The following is an 8,157-nucleotide window of genomic DNA, read 5'->3' on the forward strand; positions in this document are numbered from 1 at the left end:
AGGACAATTGGAAGGAGTGTCTGACACAGTTAGTAGGCCAAAATAATAAAGTGAGGTTAATGTCTGGCAAAAATTTTTTTCACAAATAAACAGGTGGCATACCTAGGTACAGGGGTGGGCTTCCTCTGCTGACTTGCAGACAGTGGTATTTGGCGCAAAGTATTAACTGGTGTAAATGTAGGACAGGGCCCTTGAATATTTTTACTAGCATCATACATGTCAACAAATTGGTATTGGCAGTGCCATTGAAGGATTTAACCGCATAGACTAAACAGTGGTGGAGCAGTGAGAGATAATTTTGCAAGTGGTAGAGCACTGTTTGAGCTGGGGGGGACACTCTCTCGTGCCCGGCGGTACTGGCCCAGGGACCCTCATGTTGCGACGGTGTGTCTGACTTTGGGTGCGCACCACAACCGCCAGAGACACTTCATTGTACTATGAGGGACCCTGTGCCAGTGCCGTCGCCCAAAAGTGGGCACACCCACCTCTTTAGCCAAACGGCACTTGCACGGGTGCTTGCACCAAGTGGTGACCACGGCCCGTGGGGGGAGGCAGCCCATTTAGGGAGGTGTAAAAATGGCGTATGCTGGACATACAGCAGCTGCAAATGGAGAATTTGGAGCAGTCAGTAAGACCAGTCCAAAAGCAAGACCTTTTTACAGGAAAGCTAGGTGTCAGCAGGGAAAGGTGGGGCAAAATAATTAGAAATCCATGATTGGTTCATTTTAATGAAGGTTAGATCATCAACATTTTGGGTAGCCAGACGACTCCTTTATTTCGGTCAGTATTGAACCAGCAGCACTGGCTAGCACACTAGCTGCTGGGCAAGCAAGCTCCTCCAAAGCAAATTCTGCCAATTCAGGCCAGGTGTCTATTTTGATGCCCAGTAATCAAATGGGAATGACTTGAGAGAGAGAACGTCGATAAGGGAGGAAAAATAGTTAGTAACCATACTGGACAAATGTTGTCTCCTGTCACTTTGAACCTGGTCATAAAACCCCTCTGTCCAACGCCACATTTGATTTGTGCACCTCTAACACCTCTGCCATGTTGCCCCCTGCAGCTCGTTTGAGAACCATCACCGCCGCTGTGTGCTGGGAATGCCTGAACCATTCGTCTACAAGAGTTGCTTGTTTGGTAGCCAATATTTGCTCAAGGTTCTCATGTGGCATGATATTTTGCAAATTCCCTTTATAGCGTGGATCCAGGAGGCAGGCCAACCAGTAATCGTCATCGGTCATCATTTTGATAATGCGGGAGTCCCTTTTTAGGATACGCAAGGCATAATCCGCCATGTGGGCCAATGTTCCAGGTGTCAATTCACTGCTTATGCTGGGTTGAGGAGCACTTTCTGGCAAATCAACATCACTTGTCTCCCTCAAAAACCCTGTACCTGACCTTGCAACGCCACCAGTTTCTATTGCCCCTGAGAAGCTTCTTCCTCCCATAAATATTCATCCCCATCATCCTCCTCCGCTTCGTCCGCCACCTCGTCCAGGATACTTCCCTGAGCAGACAGTGGCTGACTGTCATCAAGGCTACCCTTGTCCTCGGCTGCAGACGCCTGCTCCTTTATGTGCATCAAACTTTGCATCAGCAGACGCATTAGGGGGATGCTCATGCTTATGATGGCGTCGTCTGCACTAACCAGGCGTGTGCATTCCTCAAAACACTGAAGGACTTGACACAGATCTTGTAGCTTCGACCACTGCACACCTGACAACTCCATGTCTGCCATCCAACTGCCTGCCCGTGTACGTGTATCCTCCCACAAATACATAACAGCACAACTCTGTTCGCACAGCCTCTGAAGCATGTGCAGTGTGGAGTTCCACCTTGTTGCAACGTCGATTATAAGGCGGTGCTGGGGAAGCTTCAAAGATCGCTGATGGTTCTGCATACGGCTTGAGTGTACGGGCGACCGGCGGATGTGCGAGCAAAGTCTTCGCACCTTCAGGAGCAGGGCGGGTAACCCCGGATAACTTTTCAGGAAGCACTGCACCACCAGGTTCAAGGTGTGAGCCAGGCAAGGAATGTGTTTCAGTTGTGAAAGGGCTATGGCAGCCATAAAATTCCTTCCGTTATCGCTGACTACCTTGCCTGCCTCAAGATGTGCACTGCCCAGCCATGACTGAGTTTCTTGCTGCAAGTACTCGGCCAGTACTTCCGCGGTGTGTCTGTTGTCGCCCAAACACTTCATTTTCAAGACAGCCTGCTGACGCTTCCCACAAGCTGTTCCATAATGGGACACCACGGTTGCAACACTGGCAGCTGCGGATGGAGTGGTCGTGCAACTGCGCTCTATGGACGAGCTTTCGCTTCTGGAGGAGGAGGAGGGGCAAATGTCTACAGCCAACTGTTTCCTAGACCGTGGGCTAGGCAGAACTGTGCCACTATGGCTGTCCCCTGTGTACCCTGCATCCACCACATTAACCCAGTGCGCCGTGATAGACACGTAACGTCCTTGGCCATTCCTACTAGTCCATGCATCTGTTGTGAGGTGCACCTTTCTGCTGACTGATTGCCTGAGTGCATGGACAATGCGGTCTTTGACATGCTGGTGGAGGGCTGGGATGGCTTTTCTCGCAAAGAAGGGTTGACTGGGTAGGTCATAGCGTGGTACTGCGTAGGCCATCAGGGCTTTGAAAGCTTTGCTTTTAACCAACCGGTAGGGCATCATCTCTAACGAGATTAGTCTAGCAAAGTGGGCGTTCAAACCCTGAGAGGATGAGTACATCCTTTTCATAAGGAGAGTCTCTTGTAGGGTGAGCTGTATAGGAGATCTGCATATGGTGGAACTAGCGGGGGTGGTGGTGGACATGGCAGACTGAGAGAGGGTTGGTGATGGTATTCTTGCTGTTGGCCTACATACAGTGTTTCCTACCAAGAACCTGGTGATTCCCTGACTGCTTTGGCCTTGCGACGATACCTCCACATTTGCTGCAGGTGGTGTCGTAAACGGTGGGCTTTCAGTGAGGGGAGGAATGTAGCGTTGCTGACTAGCTTCATTGTGAGCGGGTGCAATAACTTTACGGGATGTTTGGTAGTTAGTCCAGGCGTGCATGGTGGTAAAATGTCTACGCATGCAACTTGTATTTAAATTTTTGACATTCTGACCTCTGCTAAAGGTCCTTGAGCATTTCTTACAGATCACTTTGCACCGATCATTCGGATCTTGGTTAAAAAATTGCCAGACTTCACTCTTCCTACTATCGAATACCTTTTCAGGCATTTATATATGAAGCAAGGAGGAACCTAATAAAATCTAAAACATAACCTTTAATATATCCTTTTAAAATGATTTCTTATGGATAAAACAGTGAAAAAAGTGCATATAGTGCTCAAAATAACCAGTGCTCAGTAAAAAATGGTTTTATCTCACCATATCAATCGTTTTTTCGCGGGAGCGTCCTCATGTACATTCAAGGGGGAGGGGGAATAGGCAATAACTATGCTACCCAGTCGTGCCCCTGTACTGCTCCCGCCCTGACAAGGGCAGTCCCCAAGTCAGGCTAAATTTTTGTACCCACCACAACCAAGTTAATTTCCCTACGCGTTTCCTCTCCCATAGGGGAGACTCATCAGGGGAACAAAAAAACGGGGGTATGAATATAATAGGATGTTCTACCCATTATTTATAGTCCATAGTCCACACCCAAAGCCAGGTGCACTGGACACATAGGAGCTACCTGCCAATGCAGGGGCTCGATCTCCCTAAATAGAACATCCCATTATATTCATACCTCCGTTTTTTTGTTCCCCTGATGAGTCTCCCCTATGGGAGAGGAAACGCGTAGGGAAATTAACTTGGTTGTGGTGGGTACAAAAATTTAGCCTGACTTGGGGACTGCCCTTGTCAGGGCGGGAGCAGTACAGGGGCACGACTGGGTAGCATAGTTATTGCCTATTCCCCCTCCCCCTTGAATGTACATGAGGACGCTCCCGCGAAAAAACGATTGATGTGGTGAGATAAAACCATTTTTTACTGAGCACTGGTTATTTTGAGCACTATATGCACTTTTTTCACTGTTTTATCCATATGAAATCATTTTAAAAGGATATATTAAAGGTTATGTTTTAGATTTTATTAGGTTCCTCCTTGCTTCATACAGTTAGGGCCAGAAATATTTGGACAGTGACACAAGTTTTGTTATTTTAGCTGTTTACAAAAACATGTTCAGAAATACAATTATATATATAATATGGGCTGAAAGTGCACACTCCCAGCTGCAATATGATAGTTTCCACATCCAAATCGGAGAAAGGGTTTAGGAATCATAGCTCTGTAATGCATAGCGTCCTCTTTTTCAAGGGACCAAAAGTAATTGGACAATGGACTCTAAGGGCTGCAATTAACTCTGAAGGCGTCTCCCTCGTTAACCTGTAATCAATGAAGTAGTTAAAAGGTCAGGGGTGGATTCCAGGTGTGTGGTTTTGCATTTGGAAGCTGTTGCTGTGAGTAGACAACATGCGGTCAAAGGAACTCTCAATTGAGGTGAAGCAGAACATCCTGAGGCTGAAAAAAAAAGAAAAAATCCATCAGGGAGATAGCAGACATGCTTGGAGTAGCAAAATCAACAGTTGGGTACATTCTGAGAAAAAAGGAATTGACTGGTGAGCTTGGGAACTCGAAAAGGCCTGGGCGTCCACGGATGACAACAGTGGTGGATGATCGCCGCATACTTAATTTGGTGAAGAAGAACCCGTTCACAACATCAACTGAAGTCCAGAACACTCTCAGTGAAGTAGGTGTATCTGTCTCTAAGTCAACAGTAAAGAGAAGACTCCATGACAGTAAATACAAAGGGTTCACATCTAGATGCAAACCATTCATCAATACCAAAAATAGATAGGCCAGAGTTAAATTTGCAGAAAAACACCTCAAGAAGCCAGCTCAGTTCTGGAAAAGTATTCTATGGACAGATGAGACAAAGATCAACCTGTACCAGAATGATGGGAAGAAAAAAGTTTGGAGAAGAAAGGGAACGGCACATGATCCAAGGCACACCACATCCTCTGTAAAACATGGTGGAGGCAACGTGATGGCATGGGCATGCATGGCTTTCAATGGCACTGGGTCACTTGTGTTTATTGATGACATAAGAGCAGACAAGAGTAGCCGGATGAATTCTGAAGTGTACCGGGATATACTTTCAGCCCAAATTCAGCCAAATGCTGCAAAGTTGATTGGACGGCGCTTCATAGTACAGATGGACAATGACCCCAAGCATACAGCCAAAGCTACCCAGGAGTTCATGAGTGCCAAAAAGTGGAACATTCTGCAATGGCCAAGTCAATCTCCAGATCTAAACCCAATTGAGCATGCATTTCACTTGCTCAAATCCAGACTTAAGACGGAAAGACCCACAAACAAGCAAGACCTGAAGGCTGCGGCTGTAAAGGCCTGGCAAAGCATTAAGAAGGAGGAAACCCAGTGTTTGGTGATGTCCATGGGTTCCAGACTTAAGGCAGTGATTGCCTCCAAAGGATTTGCAACAAAATATTGAAAATAAAAATATTTTGTTTGGGTTATGTTTATTTGTCCAATTACTATTGACCTCCTAAAATGTGGAGTGTTTGTAAAGAAATGTGTACAATTCCTACATTTTCTATCAGATATTTTTGTTCAACCCTTCAAATTAAACGTTACAATCTGCACTTGAATTCTGTTGTAGAGGTTTCATTTCAAATCCAATGTGGTGGCATGCAGAGCCCAACTCACGAAAATTGTGTCACTGTCCAAATATTTCTGGCCCTAACTGTATATACTTTCTATTAGAGGACCTCATAGGGGTACCATATCCGGATACACCTTATTATTTGGCTATTATTCTACCTTTTCAGGCATTGCACACTGAGCTACTTTAATCGAATGGCCATGCTGTCCTACAACTGTTTTTGGTCTTGACACACGTTTTGGGCCAGATACGGGCCTGCCAGATGAAATCTGTTGCGATGTTGATGCCTGCTGCGGCTCCTCCTGCTCCGCTTCAGAGCTACTGCTAGCGGCACCCTGTTCCCCCAATGGCTGCCAATCGGGGTCAACAACTGGGTCATCTATCACCTCCTCTTCTATGTCCTGTGCACCTTCCTCTGTGTCACAGTGTAAGCCGGTGCTATAGCGTTCAGGACGGGGCACCATAGTCTCATCAGGGTCAGATTCTGGCTCAGTACACTGCGAGGGCAATGTTGTGATCTGAGTCAATGGAACAGCATAATAATCTAGCTGTGGCTGTGCATCTGTGCACTCCATGTCCAATTCATCTTGGAATGGGCATGGCCTGTTAACAATTTCCCTTTCTAACCCAGCCACGGTATGTGTAAAGAGCTCCATGGAGTAACCTGTTGTGTCACCTGATGCATCCTTCTCTGTTGTTCTGGGTGAAGGACACAAGGAAGAGACTTGTTCCTGACCGGGAGCATCCACTGACGACGTGCTGCTTTTCAATTTTGCACTTTCCGAAGAGGAGGCAAAAGAGCTAGAGGGAGAGTCAGCAAGGAAAGACAAAACTTGTTCCTGCTGCTCTGGCTTTAAAAGCGGTTTTCCTACTCCCAGACAAGGGAGCGTTTGAAGCCTTGTGTAGCCAGACGATGACGCTGGCTCAACAACTCGAGACTTAGGTGCTATATTGCTTTTCCCACGACCACCTGATGCTCCACCACCACTACCATCATTACCAGCTGCCAATGACCGCCCACGGCCACGACCTCTTCCACCAGACTTCCTCATTCTTGGAAATATGTAACCAAACTAACAAACGGTATTTGGTACTGTAAAACCAGTTAGAAGGTGTACGTAAACTTGTTGTGAATTTAAATCTCCCTTTTTAGGTGTGTGAGACAGCTGGGAAAATCAGGCCCACTGTATTACAGTACACAGTTTCTGTGTCAGAAAGTGGCTGACAGATATGCCACAAACAGGACTCACGCAGATGCACTTAGTGGCAATAGAAATTTCCCTTTATAGGTGTGTGAGACTGCTGGGAAAATCAGGCCCACTGTATTACACTACACAGTTTGATTGGCAGAAAGTGGCTGACAGATGCCACAAACAGGACTGACGCAGATGCACTCAGTGGCAATATAAATCTCCCTTTTTTATGTGTGGGAGAATGCAGGAAAAAATCAGGCCCACTGGAATACACTACACAGTTTGAGTGGCAGAAAGTGGATGACAGATGCCACAAACAGGACTGACGCAGATGCATTCAGTGGCAATACAAATCTCCCTTTTTTATGTGTGGGAGACAGCTGGAAAAAAATCAGGCCCACTGTATTACACTACAGGTTGAGTGGCAGAAATTGGTTGGCAGATATATAAAAAAATATAAGGGCTGTAGTAGAATTTCAATCTCCCTACAATGATCAAAGGACAGGTATGGCAGCAATAAAAAGGACTGCTGCACACAAGAGTGTGGAGAAAGAAACAAGAGAACTGTGCAGAAAAGAAGGAGCAACAGGATTTTTGCTTTGAAAAAAGCAGTTGGTTTGCACAGCGGCGTACAAACAGCAATGCAGCTATCAGGGAGCCTTATAAGGCAGCCTAATAAGCTACAGAGCTGATGCACCCAAAAAAAACCTCCACTGTCCCTGCAAAGAAAAGGTGGTGTTGGACAGTGGAAATCGCTACAGCACAAGCGGTTTGGGGGTTAATGTACCCTGCCTAACGCTATCCCTGCTTCAGACGAAGCTACAGCAACCTCTCCCTATGCTCAGATCAGCAGCAGTAAGATGGCGGTCGGCGTGCACGCCCATTTGTAGCCCCTGTGACGCCGCAGAATGCAAGCCAATCACTGTAATGCCCTTCTCTAAGAAGGTGGGGACCGAGACCTATGTCATCACGCTGCCCACACTCTGCGTCCACCTTCATTGGCTGAGAAATGGCGCTTAACTCGTCATATGAAACGCGACTTTGGCGCGAAGATCGGCTCGGGTTTCACGAAACCTGACTTTGCCGAAAGTCGGTGACTTATGAAATTGACCGATCCGTTTCGCTCAACCCTAAATACAGGTCCTTCTCAAAAAATTAGCATATAGTGTTAAATTTCATTATTTACCATAATGTAATGATTACAATTAAACTTTCATATATTATAGATTCATTATCCACCAACTGAAATTTGTCAGGTCTTTTATTGTTTTAATACTGATGATTTT

Source organism: Ranitomeya imitator, chromosome 2, assembly GCF_032444005.1.
Source record: "Ranitomeya imitator isolate aRanImi1 chromosome 2, aRanImi1.pri, whole genome shotgun sequence".
In the NCBI taxonomy this organism is placed as follows: Eukaryota; Metazoa; Chordata; class Amphibia; order Anura; family Dendrobatidae; genus Ranitomeya; species Ranitomeya imitator.